Source organism: Melospiza georgiana, chromosome 7, assembly GCF_028018845.1.
Source record: "Melospiza georgiana isolate bMelGeo1 chromosome 7, bMelGeo1.pri, whole genome shotgun sequence".
Lineage (NCBI taxonomy): Eukaryota > Metazoa > Chordata > Aves > Passeriformes > Passerellidae > Melospiza > Melospiza georgiana.
In genome coordinates, this window is record NC_080436.1 from 12,445,915 (window position 1) to 12,467,039 (window position 21,125).

The window sequence follows — 21,125 nt, forward strand, 5'->3', positions numbered from 1 at the left end:
TATGAACTCAGAGCAACTCTTTATTCCTGGAATACTCATTCAAAACTGCTGAATTGAAAGTGTCCAGGTGTAAAACTGATTTGTTCCATAGGCTAAAGCAGATATTTCCCTTTACCCAGCAAATCAACATTGTCACCATCTTAACATTATTCCTCAAAAGATCTTTCCATATCCCAGAGAGGATACTTTTGGGTAGAGACTAGGGGATTTATTTTGTTACTCAGCAAAGAGCCTTCTATCTGCCCTCACTTATGTAAGGTTCACTTCCACACCTACCCTGAGTATCTTTAGCTCAGTTTGGCAGATTAAAATATTTAAGGCCAAGTTTTGTGCTATTTCTGTCAGAAGCCAACTTTCTAATTTCTCAACACATGAAGTGTTGTTTTTCCAACCATGTTTCAAGACTTACTATATTGGATTTGAAATCTTCTCTACTCATTTACTATATGCCATTTTTCTTTTATTGCAACCACAATACCATCTGTGCTGAGATTTGTTACATGAGGTTTTTAGCTTTGGATATCAACTATTTCTATAAAATATCACTTGAAATCAATTAGTCACTTTGGACATAAAGATAAACTAAGCAAACAGTTCCATCTATCTTCCTATGCTTTTTTTTTCCTTTAGCTTTATGGTATTTTGAGAAGCACCAGATTTGCTTGATGAATGGTTGCCTATTTAATGATAAAAGACAAAAATTCTGTAACAGCAGTTGGGGGGAAAAAATACAGGGGAAAAATAGATGGCTTTGCTCATCATTGTGCCAAATGAAGGAAAATATCCTGCAGCCTGGACTAGTGCCTGGGAGTCAGCTCTGCATCTGTCTGTGAGGGTGCTGAGAGCCACAGGACAATGACTGATGGCGATCCCATCCCATTCAGTGAGCTGGTCTGGGGAGCAGGTCAGATCCCAGCCAGGAGAAACTGCTGGGGCAGGGATGAGAGCACCAAGTTACAGACACAGCTGAGCCAAGGGGGAGAACTGGGGACGTAGCTCAGGGTCTGCATTTGTGTTCAGGCAGGAATACAAATTACAGAGGACAAAGACAAGCCTTTTCCTTAAATCAAGTTAAAGATTGTCTTTTCTCTCGGCTACCAAGCTAAATGTTCAAAAATCATAAATCAGGACCCCAGGCATGACAAGTCTGACTTCAAAAAGTGGGAACTCAAAAGTATTGATCATCTTTGGCCCTAAACACCATCACAATAAGGTTTCTGAGGCCCTCAGGAACATCAGCATTACATGTCTGAGCTCCTAGAGCTGCAACAGCTAGAGATTTCACTGGAATTCATTTGGGCTTTTTTCTACGCTCATGTTATTGGACATCTCCACAAAGTGGGCCTTTAATATCACACAATGCCTTGACACCAGACTCCCAGGGACCCCAGTGACATTAGATAGCCATTCTAGGGCCTGTGGGCTTCTCTGAACTTCACTGGGCTACAAAATTAGCCCAGAAACACTCCTCCCTCTGCTCCTGCCAAAACTTCTCCATGAACTCCCTGTTAGTATTTAGTCTGGGTTGGATACTGTCTGTATGTGAATTGAGAGTTGCACCTGTGTACTCACAATCAGATTAGTCTCATTTAGGCACAGATAGCTGCACTAGGAAGGGAGCTCCAACCTGCCAAGTCCTGGCCAGTGTGCAGAGCAGACATTGTGACTGCAGAGGAAGCTGGGCCAGGGAAGTGGGCTGGTTGAAAAAGTGACCTGACACAATATTCCCAGATCATTTACAGCAGTGGCTCCATGAGGTGGCTCCCAGTACAATCCTTCAGCCATTAATGCCAGCACAAAGGAGAGCTCAGGGACACAGAGACGTCCCTTTAGTCTGCACTCAGATGCAGTTAAATTGCAGTCATGGAAACAAACATAAATTCCCTGAGGTCATTTGACAGTCCTGCAAGTTTTTCTGCCATGGTTAGAGCTCAAGCTGTTTTTAAAGAGGCCGCAAATATGGGATGAGGAAATATGGATATTATACTTTTTTCTTTCGTGTTTTTTCAGTTAGATCTTCAGATTGCAAAACCTTCAGAGCAGGGTTCACCCATCTTCCTGCCTCTTCAGAAAGAGCCTTACTTGGCCTTTCAAATAAACACATTGGGTAACATGAAAAACAGAGAGGATGTTGTAGCTGTCATGTCTGGCAGAGGTCCAAGTAAAGTTTGCCCCTCTTATCATAATGAATAACTGCATTTTGCACAAATGGGAGCTAGAAAAGGCCTTTCTTAATCCATGGACAATTATACAAAATGAGTCCAAAGCCACACCTATTAGCAATCATGAAGGATCCTTTCTCACTAAATCAGCTTAATCTCACTGTCCCCTGACAGAAATATGTTGTAGCCTGCAGGTCACCTCCATGATAGTTCTTCTTCTTTCTCCCTGAGTACCTGCAGTTTAGTTCACTGATATGAACTTTACAGGACTGCGGATTTTGGGGCATACCACTAAAAATGAAGGATTTGGGAAGTAAAAGAACAAGCTGTTAGAGTATAACAGTTTACATCCACCTATTAATTCTCAAAAATCACAAACTATTGCCCTGAGAAGGTAGAGTCCCAAACCAAGCACACTCTGTGGACTAGCATTTACTAAACGCTGGGAAAACAAAGATGTAGTTTTCAGCAACTTGGTGCATGTAATGAAACAGAACCTAACCTTAAAGGGGTTTGGGGTTGGTTTTGCCTGATATCTGACAGAAGATGTTGAGAAAGATTTTTAATGAGAGAGCCTCAATCTGGGGTTTCCCCAGTAGGGTTTTTTAAGCCACTAAGTATGAATGAAAAGAAATTTCAGCCTCAGCTGGGTCCCCCTTGGTGATCCCAAATTCCCCAGGCAGGGCCAGAGTGGGGGTGCTCACAGGGGGCTCACAGCCATGGTGCACCTTGGCTGTCCACAGGTACATCAGGTACACCTTTCCTTTAGGCATGGACCTGGAAGTGTATTTCAGGATCAAAGCAAATCAGCAGAGGTCTCTGGGTGTCAGTGAAATGATAACAACATAATCACCAAGCCTGTGTTAGTTACTTTTTACTATATATATCTTACATAAATGGAGATTAAAACTTCTTATAGACGCTTGAATCTTAGGTCTTCATTTGAGACCAGCACAATGTCATATTTTGCAAAATAATTCAATATTTTAAGATTAATCCAATGGTTAGAAGTAACTTAGCAGGTATTTTTCTTGAGAAATCTTACCAAGTGGCATCTACTCACAAAGCAGCACAAGGCAATGTAACCACATCTTTAATTTGCTGCTGCTACTACTGAGCAGGTTGGCTTGCCCTGTGCTTTTATTTTACAGTAGCTTTGATTACACTTTTCTCTATAAAGTCTGCATCTGACAGCATGGAACACATTTATCTGAAGTATGGAAAGAAATAACAGTAATAGGATCTCCTGCTTATATGTGAGAGAGCAGATGAGAACATAACAAACTCACCTATGCCATTACCTCTCTGAAAAAAAAGTCAGAATTTCAGCTGCAGTGACCTTGTGGTCACAAAGATCACAAATTGCAGGACAGAAGATGTGGAAAGGAAGGGGCTGCACTTAGACAGGTGTACATTGTTACACTACATCCTGCAGTTGTTATATATCCAAACCTAGTTCTCTGAAGACAGAAATCAGGCTTCCCCTCATGTTGTTCAATAGTTTACAAAATACAACTGACAATAATTCACACTGTGAATGTGTTGCTCAATGGCAGTAAAGGAAATATCTCTTCATTTAAAGACCTAGGCCCCAGGAAGAAAATAAAGAAAGTGCCAAAAATGCAGACATTACCAATTTGCCCAGATGAATTTGCCCCAGCCCTGCACAATATAAAAGAAATGCCTTTTTTAAAGGAGTTGCAGCTGAAGCCCAACAGAATTTAGTAAAATTGACAGGAATGTTATGGTAAACTTGATAGTAAGAAAAATCAAGATTCTAGTATATGTAGAGAAATATGCTTTGTGAACTAAACTAATAGAAATGTTCCTATATAAAAAATTAGTAAAACATCCAATTTTGTTTGCTTTTGTCATTATAAACCAAGTTATGCCCTGTCTAGACTGAGCTGTGGGACTCCTAAGAGAGATCCCTGTCTTGTAGGGATTCCTAAGCTCCAAAATAGATCGCCATCACATTTAGGTTCTTTCCAGGCTGCAAAGGTACAGATATTTTCCCACAGTTTTGAAATTCACATGAGCTCAGACCTCCAGCTCATGGAATGCCACATAGTCATCAACACAAGAACTAAACACAAGAACTAAAAAATATATATCAACAACACAAGAACTAAAAAATATATATCACTCTGAACACCAGAATCTGTGCTGCTCTTCACATCTAACTTTTCAAGCCACCCTGTTAAGGACTATGTGAGTCTATAATGTAATTTAGAAGAGCTTTTCTATTCATAAAGCTATGGCATCTCTTGAGGAGTTAATATTTGTTCTGAGGATCAACAGGCACTATAACTGAAATTAAAGATGACTTTTTCATCTAAAAAATCCTTTCTAAGCCTCATTGACTTAGTGCTCTATTCACAGTCTAGAGTTTGGAGCTAAAACAGAGAACACAGAGCCATGGTTCTGCTGACAGGAAAAGACAGTTATTGGAGGGTTTTATCCAATTTGATCCTACTCACAGTATATCTCAATTTCTCACCATGTTTTAATCAAAGTAAGATTTTATGAATATCCACTACTACTTACCCCAATAGATCCCAGGACTGGAAACCCTCATGCTCGGAAGTAGGATCTAGGTATTAAAATAATTCTCATTAAGCAAAATAAAATTCAGAGAAACATATTTCAAGGCCCACTGAGTTAAAAAAACTAGGACACAGTAGCAGTGGTTAGGTATTTATTAATTTCCCTTAGGTTACAGCAGTCACTTTCACAAACAGGTTCCAAAGAACACCATTGTGCAGAACCAGATCAGGCTGTATGGGATTCGGCCACTTAGGCACCAGAAGTGCCATGGACAGTGTGAAAACTGACACCAAAGTGGGAGAGCATCAGCCATCTTCATGCTGTGCCCTGCCCCTGCCAGGAACAGTTTTTGAGCTTGGCTATTTTGAATGGTGAATTTTTCCAAAGCCTGCAGATCCCACTGCTGTGTTTCATTTCCCTGAGAACATTAGACTGAGGGAAAATCCAGAACCCAGGACTACTTATTAAACTTGCCTTTATGCAACTTCATATTTCAAAGAATTAATAAACAATGCCAAAATCTCTATTATAAGGATGAAGAAAGTATCTCAGGAAGTCTTTTTCCTTTGCAAAGCTAATCGATACAATGTTTTAGGTGTGGTACCCAGACCACAATCCCATATTATGCTGAAAGGAAAGAAAGAAGTATAAGAGATAGAATGGTGTTTTCATTACAGTTTAACTGTTTCAAACAGTTTAACTGTTTAACTTTCTTTATATTTTAATATGGTCTGTAATCCAAATCTGATAAATGAAAATATAATTAAATAGTGAGGAATCGTCACTACAAACCTAGCCAACAGGACAGTTCTTTCAGGGATTATTTCTCAGCAAATGGTCAAAATCCTAGAGCCATTAAATTAGGAGAAAAATTCATTGTGTGAAAGTGAGGAGGGCTGGATTTGTCTGGCCCGTACAATACTGCAAACACGACCACAAGCAATGAGTGCCTGCCTTGGGATAAAAAAAGACATTGAGCTTACAAAAGCCATCTATCTCCCTGTGAAAACAAATACCAAAAGGCTGTTCCAGTCCATGGTTCACTGTTGAATGTTTTGATTCAGGTGGGCTCTGGCTCTCTGATGTCACTCCTTCACACACGTGTTTCATTTGACATACAGAGCCAAAGACTAGCTCCACTGAAGTCCTGGGACTTGCTTAGTGCTAGGATGAAAAAACCCCCACTGGCTTCAAGTGTGAAAGATCAGAGACTGAAGGATCAAACTTTATAGCAAGTAGGGTCAAGCAGCAAGTTCCCAACCCACAATATGAGCACTGGTTTTTATTATCTATCACTGCCCTGCTCTGAAGGACTCTTTCCAGGCGACAGTCCCTCGTTTTTTCTGAATGGCTGTTATCAGATCACAGCTTCACACTGGAGCTGTTTATAAATGCTCCTTATGACATTGCCTTTTTTTTTTCCCCTTTTTTTTATCAAGCCATTTTTCCACCATGAAACAGGACATTTATTGTTCATATATAAGAGGCAATGAACCTGCAAAAGCAGCGTTCATAAAACCTGGAAACCTCCTCAACAAGCAAAATAACTAACTGTGATGGACATTGATAAATCACTCCATATCTTTCATCATAATTCCTGCAGTTTCATTAATTCCTAGAGGAAGACATAAATCTAATGTGCATCTTAAGGAGCCAGCAGGCTGCCTGGCTCTCCAGGCATAAAATAAATATGAAGCTCCCTTCCCTACTGAGGAGATGCAGGTTTTGCATGTGTGCACAGCAGGAAATCCATGTCACTCAAAGTGTGGGGATATCCTGGGCAGCCCTACAGGCATCACTTTTGTTTTCAGAATGTGCAAATGCTCCATCCTAATCTTGCCCCCACTGAACTCAGTGGATCCTTTTCCCTATAAAGCTCAGGCAGAACTGTATGGATAAAGTCTTTAATCTATCTCTGCTTTTGAACAATCAGGTGAAGAGTGCAGATTTTATTTCCAGAACTGAGGGGCCACCCTCAGTGCCTGGGCCAGTGCTGCAGGTATCCTCTTGGAAAGGTTCTGGGCAGCTGCAAAGGGTCTGGCTAACCTGCAACAGCTTGGAGGATCACAGAGAATATGTACATCCAGCAGAATCCATAAAAAAAAAAGGACAAGCTGTGATAAACAGGAAAAGAAATAAAGCTTTCACAGTGAAGCCTGGTGCTATGCAAATTGCTCCCTGGAAATGCTAAAGCAAGTTTGACATCCTGTGGCCAGAGTCAGCATGGGAATAACTCACTCTTCAAACCCTGGGCTTGCTCACTCAGGAGAGGATCCTGCTCCTGAGGGCACATGTTTTTGTTTGAGGTGGGTATGACAGTCTTGTGAGTGAGTATCCTGGAGGAAAGAATATAAATGTGCGCACTAAATATTTCTGTCAGGGGATGATTAGGGGCTGAAAGAGAGTAATAGCACTTGAAAGCTCACATGACATCAGAGGGTAAACACAGGATGGCTCCCAGAAAGTCTTTGTGGCCCCTCTGCTTGAGGTTATCCTCTGCCCTAAAAGAGGAATACAAATAAAAATGGGGGACCAGAGACAGGGGGAAGAAAAACAAAAAAAAAATAATGGAAAGACTAATTTCTCCTAAGAAAAACAGGTGCAGGCTGAAATGGAAATATCTCTGAAAAGATAATTAAGTCATAATCATAAGGTCTGTTTAAAAGTCTGCTGCTTCTTTTTCCCACCCACATTTTCCAAAAGAAAGAAAAGCTGTCTTTAAAATATCTGTGATAATTGTTATGAAACAATCACATGTAGCAATCTTGGCTTATTGGTGCACATCCAACGCACCACATCAATCTCTGTAAACCTTTCCAAAGGTTTGTGCCAGCAGTTGGGAAGAACTGATTGTACAGCAAAGATAACGAGGCAATTCATTAGAACTTAATTTGTAACAAATTATTTCTGTGGAAAGAGCAAATGATAACAAAAGGATAACTCTAGATTTATGGAATTGAGGTAAGACCCAGCATTCCAGCTGCACAATATCTTGGGATAAGTCGTGTCTGCACAATTTTTAGAAGATTGGCTTTGAACTGTCAAGATCATCGGCATACTTTTAAACAGAATAGATTTATTGATAGGTTTATTAAGATGGAATGAGTATTTATTTACTCTTGTTTTCTTTTCCAGAGCAAACAAAATTCATAAAAGATAGCCAATATATAGTATATGCTCAAGCTTTTCAGTTACACAAACAGCCTTTGAATCAAGTACAAAATGGTTATGTAGGTAAAATAACCCATATTCTCATAATCTTCAAAATATTCACCCACTGTGAGCTGCTTTCTAGTGTCTTTGCTGGGGGCAGATATAAACCTCCTACCATTTTTAAATGGTAGTGATTTTGAATTTACAATGTAAATATTTTTATTTTTCAACAACCATTATTTCAACCTTTTAAGAACCACTCTATTTTACTCTACTTTAGAATATTCGGAAGAAGGCTGAAAATGAGAGACAAATTCCAATACTGAGGACACCAAGCAGTGAAGCACTTTGAGGATTGGACTACTTCATAATGTAAGTAGGTCTAACATTGGAGTTGTTGGTTTGTTTGTTTGTTTGTTGTGGTTTTTCCCAGTTGGTTTCAGAATATCATGGGTCTGTTCATCTTATCCTTATCGCTCTCTCCAGCTTCCTGAAAGGTGGGTCTCAGTCTCCTCTCTCAGGACTAACAACAGGACAAGATGAAATGGCCTCAAACTCTGCTAGAGGAGGTTCAGGCTGGACATCAGGAAAGGGTGCTCAGGGATTAGGATGGGCTGGACAGGGGGCTGGTGGAATCACTGTCCCTGGAAGGGTTCAAGTAACAGCTCAGTGTGGCGCTTGGTGGTGTGATTTAGTTGACAAGCTGCTGTTTGGTCAAAGGTTGCACAGGATGATCTTGGAGGTCTTGTCCAACCCTAATGATTCAGATGTTCAGCCCAAAGTAAATTCCTAATTGGAAGTTTTAAATGTCAGAAGAAAAAGAAAAAGTCATTAAGGATAGGAAAGAACCTGCCCAACTCTATTGCAGCCCCAGCATAAAATAAAGAGGCTTTAACTCCTCACAAGGAAGAGAGAATAGCACAACTCTTTGTGCTTAATTTACTCATTGAAATAATACTTTAAATAGGGAATTAATCTACACAAAACCATGTAATATATGTTAACTAGAGACAGAGAGATGCTCCAGATGCAACAACACTTGTGAAAACAATATCTGCCTCTTTGTAAGGTTTTTAACTTATTTAATTTTTAACATAATTTTTAGTTATTACACATTAGAAAATTATTATGTGCACTAAATGTAATCTTTACCATTATCCCTACAGTTGAAAATGTGGATTGGGAAAATCAGTGGAGACAGGTGAGTCTTGTTCTACCCAGCAAGGCTCAGTCACTGCTGCTCCAGTCTGTGCAATGATGAATTATTTAGACCCTAGTAGTTAAGTAGGGCTTCAGCTGTGCAGTTGATAATCAGACCACTCTCAGAGCCTGGGTTTCTTTATCAGGTGTGCAACCACACAGGCACGTGCTCTTCACTTTGCAAAGGTAGTCAGTGGCAATTGCAATCAGAGGGGGTTGCTGTGCCACTCCAAATTTGCGAGTTGTTCTCCATCAATACTTGCACTAGGAAACATTGGATTATTCTGCAAGATGCTGAATGTTCCTGTTGATTGAAACTGTTTAAGGGTGTCAAATCAAGGCTTTTCTCTCTGCTGTACCACACCTGTTCAATTTCTCTTTCATTGTTATCACAACTGACACAAAATAAGCACATCATGTACAAAAGGCCCCACTAACGCTTTCAAAGATGAGAATTCAGTTTGCAAACTGCTCCTTGAATTCTGGAGTAAAAATCTCAAGGGTACTTATATGTAACTTTCAAACAGCACCTTAGAACCACCTTGGACAGCTGAACAGCAACTTAGAACCAAATTTTGATGGTGTGTAGACAAAATTTTAGATAAAGTGAGACCTTTAAGAAGTATCTTGCATCAAATACATATTGTTCAAATATGTGACCATAGAAGCCACATGTCCTAAAAGTACACAATCCTATTGCATGCCATTGTCCTTTCTGCTCGCATTCACATTCCCTCTAGAGTATTGCCCATGCTGAGCACGTCTCTGCCACAGAGCACACACACTGGCAGGTGCCTTGCTCATTCCGCACCTTTCTTCAGGACAAAAAATATATGAGCAGCAACTGTTGGAGAAGCCAGCTAGCAAAACTGGGTGTGAGGGAAGAGGGGTGGGCTGAGGGGTCTCTTTTGGAGGGCAATCCCCTTGCAGCTGTAGTGGTTATGGTTTAAGTATCTTCTGTAGGAGATCTTTGAGGGCACAATCCAGCCTGTGCCCATTTTGAGAGGCCTGGCTTTATCTATGCAAGGAGCACACTGTGCAAATAGATGTTCAGCTTGTGAGAGACTATTTCTGCTCCGTGGCTGGGTGACTGAAGTTCTATAACTACACTGGTGATCACATGCAGTATAAACAACAAATACCTCTCCAGATGCATAACTGGGGCCCTGCATGCATTTATGCAATCAAAACACAACATTGAGGCGAAAAAAAATCAATAAAAGCTTAGGAACAATGAAAAACCTGGGCTACAAAGAAAGACAACCATTGCTGTACTAATAGATATTTTCCATGAGGTGGGATCTTGCTATTATATCATACCCAAAGTACAGCAGGGATTGTTTCACGGCTGACATCTGGCTGTAACAGCACAACCTCTGATACCATGCAGGACATAACCTCAGTGCAGGCTCGGAAGAAATTAGGAACATGACTTCACAGAAAATAGGAGTAATATTCATTGACTTATGGAATGGGAGTGAAGGGTGATTTAAATTCAGATTCAAAATATGAGCAGTGAAATCTTGGTGTATTTAGAGTTGGCCTATTTAGCTATTTAACTGACAGCTGGTGATTAATGTCGATATAAAACTTTGAATGTCTTTCTCTTGGAATACAAAGTTGATAGTGGTTTATGCTTCAGTTTTTTGGTTGTTTACTCAATTGAATTTCTAGAACTGAACACCATGAATGGGAATGCTGAAATACAGCAGTTTTTAAGGCTTTCAGAATAGTCATGATGAGAAGTTGTTTTAGACTTTAATTGAATTGATAGTAATAGTGAGGAACAATTATTTTGATTTGTTATTCACCAGATTTTGGACAACTTCTGTAACTGAATGACAGATTTGAGTGCATTTTTAAAAGTTAATTACCTGTTATCTCCTGTTATGGTGCTGCATTTTTTTTTTTATTTCATTTTATTTCTTTTTATTCAATTTTATTTTTCCAGCACATAATACAGTTTTCTAATTGAACCACTGGGTCTCTTATTCAAATCACTATTTTTTAATTATTGACACATTAAAAAATCAAGTATGATGTCCCTCAACAATAAATTAGCATCATGTTAAAGGGAAATAATCTGAACATATTCACTGATGTTGTTAGCTGATGAGTTACTAACATGACTTCAATCCGCACCATTATGGCTGTTCAAATAACCAATCCAGGTTTTCCAGCAGTTTGCAGGCCAGTTCAACCACAGAGAAAGGTGACCAGGATCCAGTCCAATGCTCACTTTGGCAAGAGGGAACTTCATTCGTACCTCCACAGGCATTGGGTCAGGGCCTTACTAAGAGATTTAGAGAGGCCATCCTTTTCTTGGCCACTGAGAGAACTTCCAGTGGAGGACAATAAGGATGATGGCATTGTTTAAATCTGTGATAAGTTGCATGATAAACTGAAAATAAAGCAAAGGTACTAGGCTGACCAGAGTGCATCCTTTTGAACCTTGCCCCAAAATGTCAGCATTAGGGGTTAATCTCCCCGCTGATAAACATGCAGAGCCAGGATACTGACAGGTCTGCCCTAGACATGCACACAACTTTTAGGGCAGTCTACCTGCACAGCTTTGAAAATACTGACCATTCTTTTCTAGAGAAATGAAGGTGATATAAAAGAATTAGGAGATGGGCAGACAGGCTCTGACCTCAGGGGAGCAGACACAGCAGCAGAGCCCAGCTAGGCTGGAATAAAAGGGGGAAATGGGCTGGGGTATTTCAATGTTGCAGGTACCAACAAGCACAAGCTGCTGCCGTGCACCAGCAGTGAGGCTGACACACAGCACTCTGCACAGGGTCGAGGCCTTTGTCTGCTTGCTAAGACAAAACCCTTGAAAGGCATTTGCTGTGTGTGATAACACAATCCAAGATTCTGTGCTGTCTCATATTACAGCCCCACTCTCAGAAAGATGATACATCAGAGCTTTCTATACAGGGACTTCCACTGAAAATGAGTCCTCATGAAATATGCAGGTCTTTGCTGTGTGTTTTGTTCTTCATGCCTTCTATTCCCTCTCCACCCTCCTTCCGTTCGTGGGGATGTGAAATGCAGAGATTTCCTGTTTAGCACAGAGCCACCCACCTTGGCAGGGTGTCATGCCTGGCAGCTGAGATGTATGCCAGGACACTCCCTGATCTGCCAAGACCCTGATACCACTGCAGTCTTGGTAGGTCAACACTTAGAGCACTGTGAGAGGGAAGTTTTAATCTGCTTGTTCCAACTCAAATGTTAATGTTTTCTCCCCACGCTTTTCAATCATAAACAATTATCTATGAAAAACAAATTAGGCATGAGATTTCTCTCACCCTTCTACAGTGTTTTGAAATTCCTTCTGCATTGTCTTTTGGTTTTCTGCTCCATCTTCTGCTTTTCCAACTACTGCTTGGCAACACAGATTGCTGTGCAAAATATGAGCTCCTGAACATTGCTCACTTCAATAAAATTTTAACCAGAGGCAAGCATGCAAAGTAATTGAACTGCAGTGTTTCAATGGCATAATTGTGGGTTTGGTTTTTTTTTGTTTTTTTTTTTTTTTTTGTTGTGACTGAAAGATTCTGTCTTATTAAGACAACACAGCTTCTGCCCAAGTGGACTAAGGCATGTGCATGCCAGGTGAAAGCCTTGTTGGTCTGGAGACTGTTGTGACATCTCCATTGCAAAAGGGCACCATTCACTGTTTGCCTTGCACACTGCCTCCTAAATCCCATCCTGCATGGCGTGGCATGAACTAATTCACACTGTTTAATACTGAGTATTAGGGGATGTAGAGGACTTCAGTCACTAGCTAAAAATCAGGATGCATGATCAGTCCCCTGCAATACTCCTGGCAATTTAATTTGGCCTGGGGAAATTTTTGTCACCATTAGAGAGCACAGAATGTGTTGGTCTCTCAGAGTCATCACTACTCCTTCTGTGATAGAAGGTTTTTCCCTTTGCATGATCAGCTTCTTTTAATTTTTTTCCCCTAAGAAATCAGTTTTTCATTCCACCCAATGAATTACTTTCCAGAAAAAAAGCTGGTTTTTCCCGTATTTTCATTATATAACTTGCCTTTCAGATAGAGCTGGCATTAAAAAATAATCAAGCTTCATACGGGATAAAATAGCTGAGAATTTTTTTCTTAGATTTTTACATTTTTTTCTCTACATATTCTCATATAGTCATTCCGTCATTTTGTTGGGGTTTTTTTTCAGACTTTATTTTCCACATTCTCAATTACCTTATGTCTTCCTTCTGACATTTTTGTATTGTTGCCCTGAGCTGTACAATACAGTGTGTGCTAACAGGCCCCAAGTAGGTGAACTGTACTTTCCAGGTTGGAGTTATGAGAGGTTCTAGCAGTCTCTCTCCCTCTCTTGCCTCTCTCTCTCTTTTTATTAATCTTTGATAACCCTCTTTTTGATCTGCACACTACACCCTTCTAATTTACGGATGCTTTTAAACCTCAGGCATGGGATTACTTCATTTGATTCATGGAAGACCATGAGCAGTTCAAATTAACCTTTTGCTTCCTTGAGGGGAAAAAAAATTTACTTTGGGGATTTGGTTCACCTGTTGAGAAAGAAGCTGTCTCTTCTTATTTACTGAGATTGCCTCAGCACCACAGAGATGACTCATGCATACCCTGAAGGGTTTAGGTGGCACCATAAATTCACTGCTGGACACCATAGACCCTGTCCAGAGCAAACGGAGGTCAAAAAAATCATTCCCGTTGACTCCAGTGCTAAAGCTACATTCCACTGAGTGCACTTTGTTCCCAAGGAAATTAATGGAAGATGGTGTTGGGTTTATCAAGCAGCCATCAGGAGGTGACACCTTAGTGGTTTGTCTACAGAAAAACAACAGCATAAAGTGACATCATCACACCAGTGACAATTGTATCCTCTGACTTTTCCATATCTGTTTACCATCATTTTTTTCAAAAAGATGTCCAGAAAGAGATGAGATCCATGTCTAAAAGATGTGTTAAGCCCTGCTTTTCTACCAGCCCACTAAGCAGGCACAAAATGTACTGCAGCAAAATGAGGAAAAGGATAACTCCCTAATGGAAAAAGGCACAGAGACCTCTTGAAAGGAAAGCCTACCCAGGAAGGTTAAGGTCTGCAGGATTGATCTTCTGTTTCCCACTTACTTTTAAGAGTGCAAGGGACTACTTTGTTGGGGTCCGCAGAAAAGAGCTGAAGAAAGCATTCACACAAATATTGGAAAGGATGGAAGAGTTTGCCCAAGAGCAAAACCAATATGATGACTCCATTTCCTGACATTATCAGAGTGGATATCAGCCTGCAAGCTCTCAAGCACTGGCTGTGGTTGCTGTGTTTCAGAAGCAGCTAAATGGCAGGTTTTTTATCCCTGTCTCTGTCTGTCACACCATAGTGCTGACAAAATAAAACGAGGCAAGGGGTGAAAGAAGAGCAAACACTGAATTTTGTTTCTGCTTTTCTAAGCATTTTACAACAAGAACATGGCAATTAGAAAATGAAGCCAGAAACTGGGTTAGTATTAGTTTAACGCTATTTCTTTCTTCATGAGTTTCTCCTCTGTTCCTCTTCACATTCAGAGACAAATCTGATTCTTCAAATCTGGTCCAGATCCCTGGCCTAATAGCTTGACTGCAAACTATTTTACATTGCTTGATTGTATTGTTCAAAAACTATCCCTGTGCATAACTTTTTACAAGCCTGCAAAAAAGCCAGAGACCTAGGAGGGCAACAGCACTTTGTAAGGGTTTAATACAATGCCCCATTGTGTGCACCCAGCAGGGCAGATCAGGGCCATAGCAGAAGCTCTTTCTTTCACAGCTTTTCCACTCAGACCATCCATTTTCTGCCTCCAACAGCAGAGGTTGCCACTACATAAAAAAAAAAAAAAAAAAAAAAAAAAAAAAAAAAAAATCAGAAAGCATGAGAAATGTCAGGATGAATGTTGTCTTTTCATCTTCACAGAAGTTGCTTCCTGGCATTAAATTTGAGTGCTGTCCCCTACATGGCTTTTCCTACTTCGTTGCTGTAGCCTACCTGCCTCTGCCTCTTAATGAATCAGGACTCAATAAATCCTGGCTCAGTCCATTGTACTTGTTCACTTGTAGCTGATGATAATACACAGGGAATACCTTCACCAGGGGCTTATTGTGCCGAGTCACAGTGCAGAGCAGTAGTTCATCCAAGACTATATAAGATATTCAGGTTATCTCATTTGAGTGCTATTTTCTTGCACACCCAGGGTGTGGGTGTTTTGCAGCAGGAGGTGCTGGTCTGTTAAGGTGCTTGCAGTAAGAGGTGCATGCAGTAAGAAATTCTCTGAGGTTTTGTGGAGGACAACTTTATGCCATTTATTAGAGCTGGCATTACAAGGAGAGATTAGCATAGAAAATCTTGTGTCCTTCTAGACAGCAGGAACAGTGAGCAGTTAAACACCCATGGGGCTTGTGCTGTGTGTGCAGCACACCATGTCCATAAGAGATTCTACCCTTTGTCATTCAACTTTGTCTGACTTTCCTCTACAAAAATGACTCTGTTCATCCCTTCCACTGTCAAACAGCAGGGGTGCTCACATGCCAACTCCTTGCTGCACCCCTGGATACAGGCAAGGTGCCACGGAGGGGAGGCAGTGGTGGAACAGAGCAGGACCTGCCCCAGTCTCCTCTGCTCACTGAGCTGGGCGTGTTTACCCTGGGCTGAGAGGTTTGTGCAGCACAGCACAGGCCTGAAGGTCACAGTGAGTGTGCAGCACAGCAATACTGGCTATCCACAGGCTGGAATTGCATTGGTTCTCTCACATTCAGAGCTGCCTGGGACACAGATTCAAGCCTCTTCCTCCCTTGCTTCGTTCTGTTTTGCCTCTCTGCAGAAGCCAAATGCCCTCATAAATCAGTCTGTTGAAGTTCTTCAGGAAATGACTCAAATTGCTAAAGGGATTGAGGAAACAGCAGCACCTAGTGACACCAAAAGCCATACCTGGACCTGCACTAGCAGCAAAACGTGCAAGATTTATGGACATTACTGAGGCAATGCAGAAAACACAGCTGAAGTCATCAGCTCAGGGGGAAGCAAACTTACTGTGCTGTGGTGCTGGTGGAAGATTTTTCTTCAAGGTCATGTGATACCAGAGGTTCCAGAGTTTTTGGAAGAAGAAGAAAATGTCTGTAACATATATGCACAGTCCTAGTTTTATGCTGCTCTTCTTTATCTCCCTTCCAGCCTAGTGAGAATAACTAGTGTGTTGAGACACATGAATGGATTATATACAGCCTTAAACTGACAAACACTTGACTGCAATGGAAAGCATAAAATTTCAGCACGGTGTAGAATGGATGCATGGAGAAAAAGAAAAAGGAGGGGAAAGAATGAGGTATCAGGATGGCTCATTCTCTTCTGCATAATTTGAGTGGCTGCAGAAGAAGACAATGTGTCCTACTGTCACCCTTGCTACCTACATTAGCTCTTTAGGTTTAACATGCATCCCAGCCAGCAAAATCAAAATCAAGGCCAGTGCAGTTAAAGAAGTGGAATCACCTCCCCAGAGCTGGGATCACCTCCGTATTCACAGTCAGATACATTAAAGATACACAAAGTTCATTTGTTCCTAGCAAAAGTGGAACCCACCAGATGTCTGGTATAAAAGTGTTTAGTTGTGGCTGACCTTCCTCACAAAATACTACACAGGTATGGTTTATGTGATAGCTGTGGTTCAACCTTGTGAGTCATGATTTCATTCATTTTTGATGAACAACTTCTGTCTTTTCAAAAAATTATTTCAGGAAATGGAAGAACACCATCTCTCTTATTATGATCAGAAAGCAGACAGTAGTGGCAGTCACATGTAGCCTTATTTTACAGTAAATAGACCAGAAAATAGGAAATAATAACATGAATGTTGCCATATGCAAACACAGAAAATTTCTCTTTTTCAGAATTGTGCAACATTACTAGAGAAATCAAGGCCAGAATCATATAAATCCTCAAAATCTCTGGTAATTCAATATTACCACTTTCTTACAACAGTGTGCCATTATATACAGGTGTCCCAGCAGGAGAGACAAAGCAGCCAGACAAGGAAGCTGCTGGTGAGCAGAACTGCCTTTATCATCCACTTAAATGACATTTAGCAATGAACAAGTCAAATTGCCTCTGTTTGACCTCACTGGCAGTGTGCTTCAGTGCAAACACCAGCACAAGCTGAACAAGAAATGGACTCTCTTGCAGTATTTACAGCTCTTAGCACAGGCTGCTTTGCATGAGCACTTATTAATTACCTGCACAATCAGGGGAATATGTTCTGTGTGTGTCAGCTCAGCATATATTGTACATAATTGCACATTTGAGCCACACAGTTGTTTATGTCACTTTGTAATCACACTAATAATTACCAAACAACCAAGTAATTCAATGAACAGTAAATGTAACATTTAATTACTTTATTAATTTCCACATAACGTGGAAGAAGGAAAATAGCCAGCTCAATCTATAATTTCACTGTGCTCACAAACCCTATCTTTATGCAGATATATGGGAGAAATTATCAAAACACAACACAGGAGATGCACAAACATAACTCAGCGTTTGTTTGATGTTTTTCATGTTGGCATCTCTCCTGCATGGAGCTTTGAAAATTTATCCTATAACGTCAGGAAACTTCAAGGCATCTTGAACTTTGAAAATTAAAAGAAAAAAAAAATCTGTGCTGAGATACAAATTCCACCTTCTGTCAGGAACTTACTGATTAAAAAACTCTTTATAGGTTAAGCCAACCATTACATTTTTATGTTGCTATATATTTCACAACATAAAAAATAAAATATTTTCTCCATAAAACCTTTCAAAACCGTAAATACTAGCACACTCCACAGCTCCAGACGAAGTTGCAATTTATTATTTATCTGTTTTTATATTCTGCTATGGTATCTTTTCCTTTTATAAGCCTGGCAAGTTTCCCACTGAAGTTTCTTTGTCAGCAGTTATTTTAAACTATAGCCCTTCATACACCATGCTACTCTTGTGCTGAACTATCCTCAAGAACTAAGTGGTTTTTAGGGGCAATGTGTCTTGGTTTGGGGAGACACAACAAACTCTCTCAGTTAATGAGCATCAAGCTTTCTGAAATTCAGGTGCACCATTCTGAACCATACTTAAATTCATGCTGAGCCTGATTTTTTCACAACTGTTTCTTCATTCACACTGCATTTGGTAAATAGGCACAAGACAAAGCTCAAGTTTTCGGGGGCAAATTTTGCCAGACAGTTGCATCCACTCTCAGAGGAGAGCATAAAATCCTGGAGTCAAGGTTCTCTACCTGGAGTCTCTCTCATCTACAAGACGAGCCAAAGAATGGCCTGTGACACCAGGAGTGCATTGAAATCTCTGTAACATGGAAACACAGAGGCAGCCCCTAATGTCCTTAAGGCTGTTTCTCCTGGAAAGAATGATGGCCTTCGATGTACCTGAGCCCTGCCAGAACAGGTAGTTTGTCCTGGTGAGTGATGGCTGCCTGTCCCAAATCAGTCACCACATCCAATAAGTTATGTGTTTGACTGTCATTGACAGTGGCAAAAGGCCCAGGCCAGCTCTTACAGAAAATAGAATTAGAAAATAGGCTGTGATGGTCAAAAGAGTCAACTAAAACTCTCCTTTGTCCTGGCCTGGAAGGATCAGGAAAGTACTGATTAATTGTGCTTTCTGGAAATTGCACACTGATGATCCTAAAAATGTAATCTTTTATTGAGGTTGCTATTTAATAACAGGGGAATTGGGAAGGGGTTAGCACGTCTTAAACTACAGCCTAGACCTACTGTGAAAATGATACACCCCAAATCAGAGCTGAGGCCCACCTGGGCCCACACCAGAAAAGTTACTGCAGACAAGCCTAGAAGCTGTCTCTTCTCAAAATTCATTTTTAGCTTATCTGTTCATTTATTAAAAAAGATTTGTACTTGGTTTATATTTTTGCTGAACTTTCAGACATTCATTGACAATTGACCAGCTGGATACTTGTAGGCACACAGTTTGTGGTGGTTGGGAGTGGAGCTGTGGCCCAGCCTCATCCCCATTGACAGCAACGAGCCATGGAGTGCCCAGGGGCACTGACCAACCACCACAGGGAACAGAGGGCACACAGGTGCAGTGCATCAACAGGAGGAGGATAAAAGGTTGGGCTGAAGAACAAGAAGGGCAGATGCTTGCAGCTTTCTGAAGAGGTAAGGTGCTATGAGGCTGTATGGGGTGAAGCCTTCTGAAGTTGTATGATGATATTTTGTGTGTCTTGGCCTTCTCAACTCTGACAGATACTTGAGCAGTAGTTGGAATAAGAAAGTAGGGTTTTGAACATGAAAAACGTGAATGCTCAGATTTTCTTGATATTTAGTACTCATACCTCTCAATTTGTCCAGTGTGTTTATTAGATCTCCATATTATCCCTCACCATTGCTTTGACAGTAAAAACCTCTTGTTCATCAACAGGTATGACTTTGTGCTAGGTATCGAATAGCACTCATGCTGCAGTTGCATGAATTGCCATGGGACTTGGAGCTGGAGAAACTGCTTCTGAGAGAAGAATCTGAGGATTTTGTGCTGTTACCCATAGCCATTGCCCTGACTTTAGGTTTTAAGAGCTAGTTTTCAAAGTTCTTTGGTTGTGTATATAAAAATACTTTACTGCTGATCTAAAATCAAGGCTGAAACAAAAATCCTACTAATTTCCTGAAAGAGAGACCAAGAAGGGTCTCTAGAACTGAGACAGTTAATAATAAGTACTGCTACTCTTGAAAAAGAAAAAGTAATGAAAAGATAATAATTTGACTAAGACAGAGTGTTGAAATGTTGATAGAAATCTAACTTACATAATACAAAGACAAATGCAAAGGATTAAAATACCATATAATTTTGAAACCATTACAGTATGCCTGAGTGATTCTTTATTAGGGAGCCTCAAAAAAGCATGTAATTTCTTTTTCTACAAAAGCTGTAATCTCTCTGCTGGGTGTGTTAAAAATGACATTTCAACCTCCCCTGTGAAAGTCTTTGATTTTGTGAGTTTCTGTCAGGCTGGTCTCATTACTTTAATGCATTTTGTGTATATTGTAATAACATAAATGTTTTAATGCATTTCTTCTCAGATCAATCTGGGCAGTTATCTTTAAATCAATCTTGTGTAACGTTAGGTAAAGAAGTTATAATTGGATCAAGGGGAGCTATTGGCAATGAAGAAGCATTTAAACTTTATTTTGTTCATTTCCCTGTAGAAGAACTTGCAGTAATAGACTTCTGAAAACTACTCCTAGTTATATTTTTTAGTTCTTGACTTTTAGAAAACACTTATGTGAAATAAATGAATTTGGAAATGAGCATGAAGTGCAAGCTATAATGCACATCTCCCTCACAAATCACTTGCAAACCATTTTTATAAAATGCAATTAGCCATGTACAATGATGGCAAGAGACATACTTTTGAACAACTGGAAGCCATCATACTCTACCTGTCAAGAAATAGCCTCCAGAGAGCATGGAGCTGCAGAAGAGAAACCTCACTGCTCTTTAAAAAGTGAGGCTGATTCCCTAGAATTATTAGAATGAGGAATTTTGTTTGACAGGTGGCATCACCACCCTTTGTACAAAATTTCTAACTCAGTATGAAGGAATGGAATATAGTTAGAAAGATAAAACTCTGTGAGGTCTCGGGAAGCCTAAAACTTGCAGTTTTTTGTCATCAAAGTCTGGTCCCCTTCACTGAGGTTGCTAAAATATGTCACTGAGTACCAGAGCACAGTGTTGCGAGCATGAGTTGGGTCTTGAAAACAACTCATCCAGCACAATGGCCATTAGCACTGTTTGGAAGGAAATATCCCCACTAAAAAGGTCTCTCCAATTTATATATACTCTATATATAAAGGTGATGACAGCCTGATAATATTTAACCTCTTATCTTGAGCGTATAATTGAAGGAATAATAATAAATTACTGAATATAAGAGGGATATCTTGAAGTGCCATTATAACCACTCACATGCCATTTTATTGCCATGTGAAAACTCTGCCCCTGTAAGCCTAGCATCACTCTAATGAAGTAA

General features: G+C 40.3%; 1 protein-coding gene across 4 annotated transcripts in view; it reads left to right on the forward strand.

Annotated features, from left to right (window-relative positions):
• Positions 1 to 7,562: 7,562 nt before the first annotated feature.
• Positions 7,563 to 21,125, forward strand: part of SLC39A10 (solute carrier family 39 member 10) — a 232,798-nt gene continuing 219,235 nt past the window's right edge. For all 4 annotated transcript variants that reach the window (XM_058027589.1, XM_058027591.1, XM_058027590.1 and 1 more), the window contains exons 1-2: positions 7,563 to 7,670; positions 8,143 to 8,234. The gene's annotated coding sequence lies outside the window, so the exon portion shown is untranslated. The remainder of the gene's footprint in view (positions 7,671 to 8,142; positions 8,235 to 21,125) is intronic.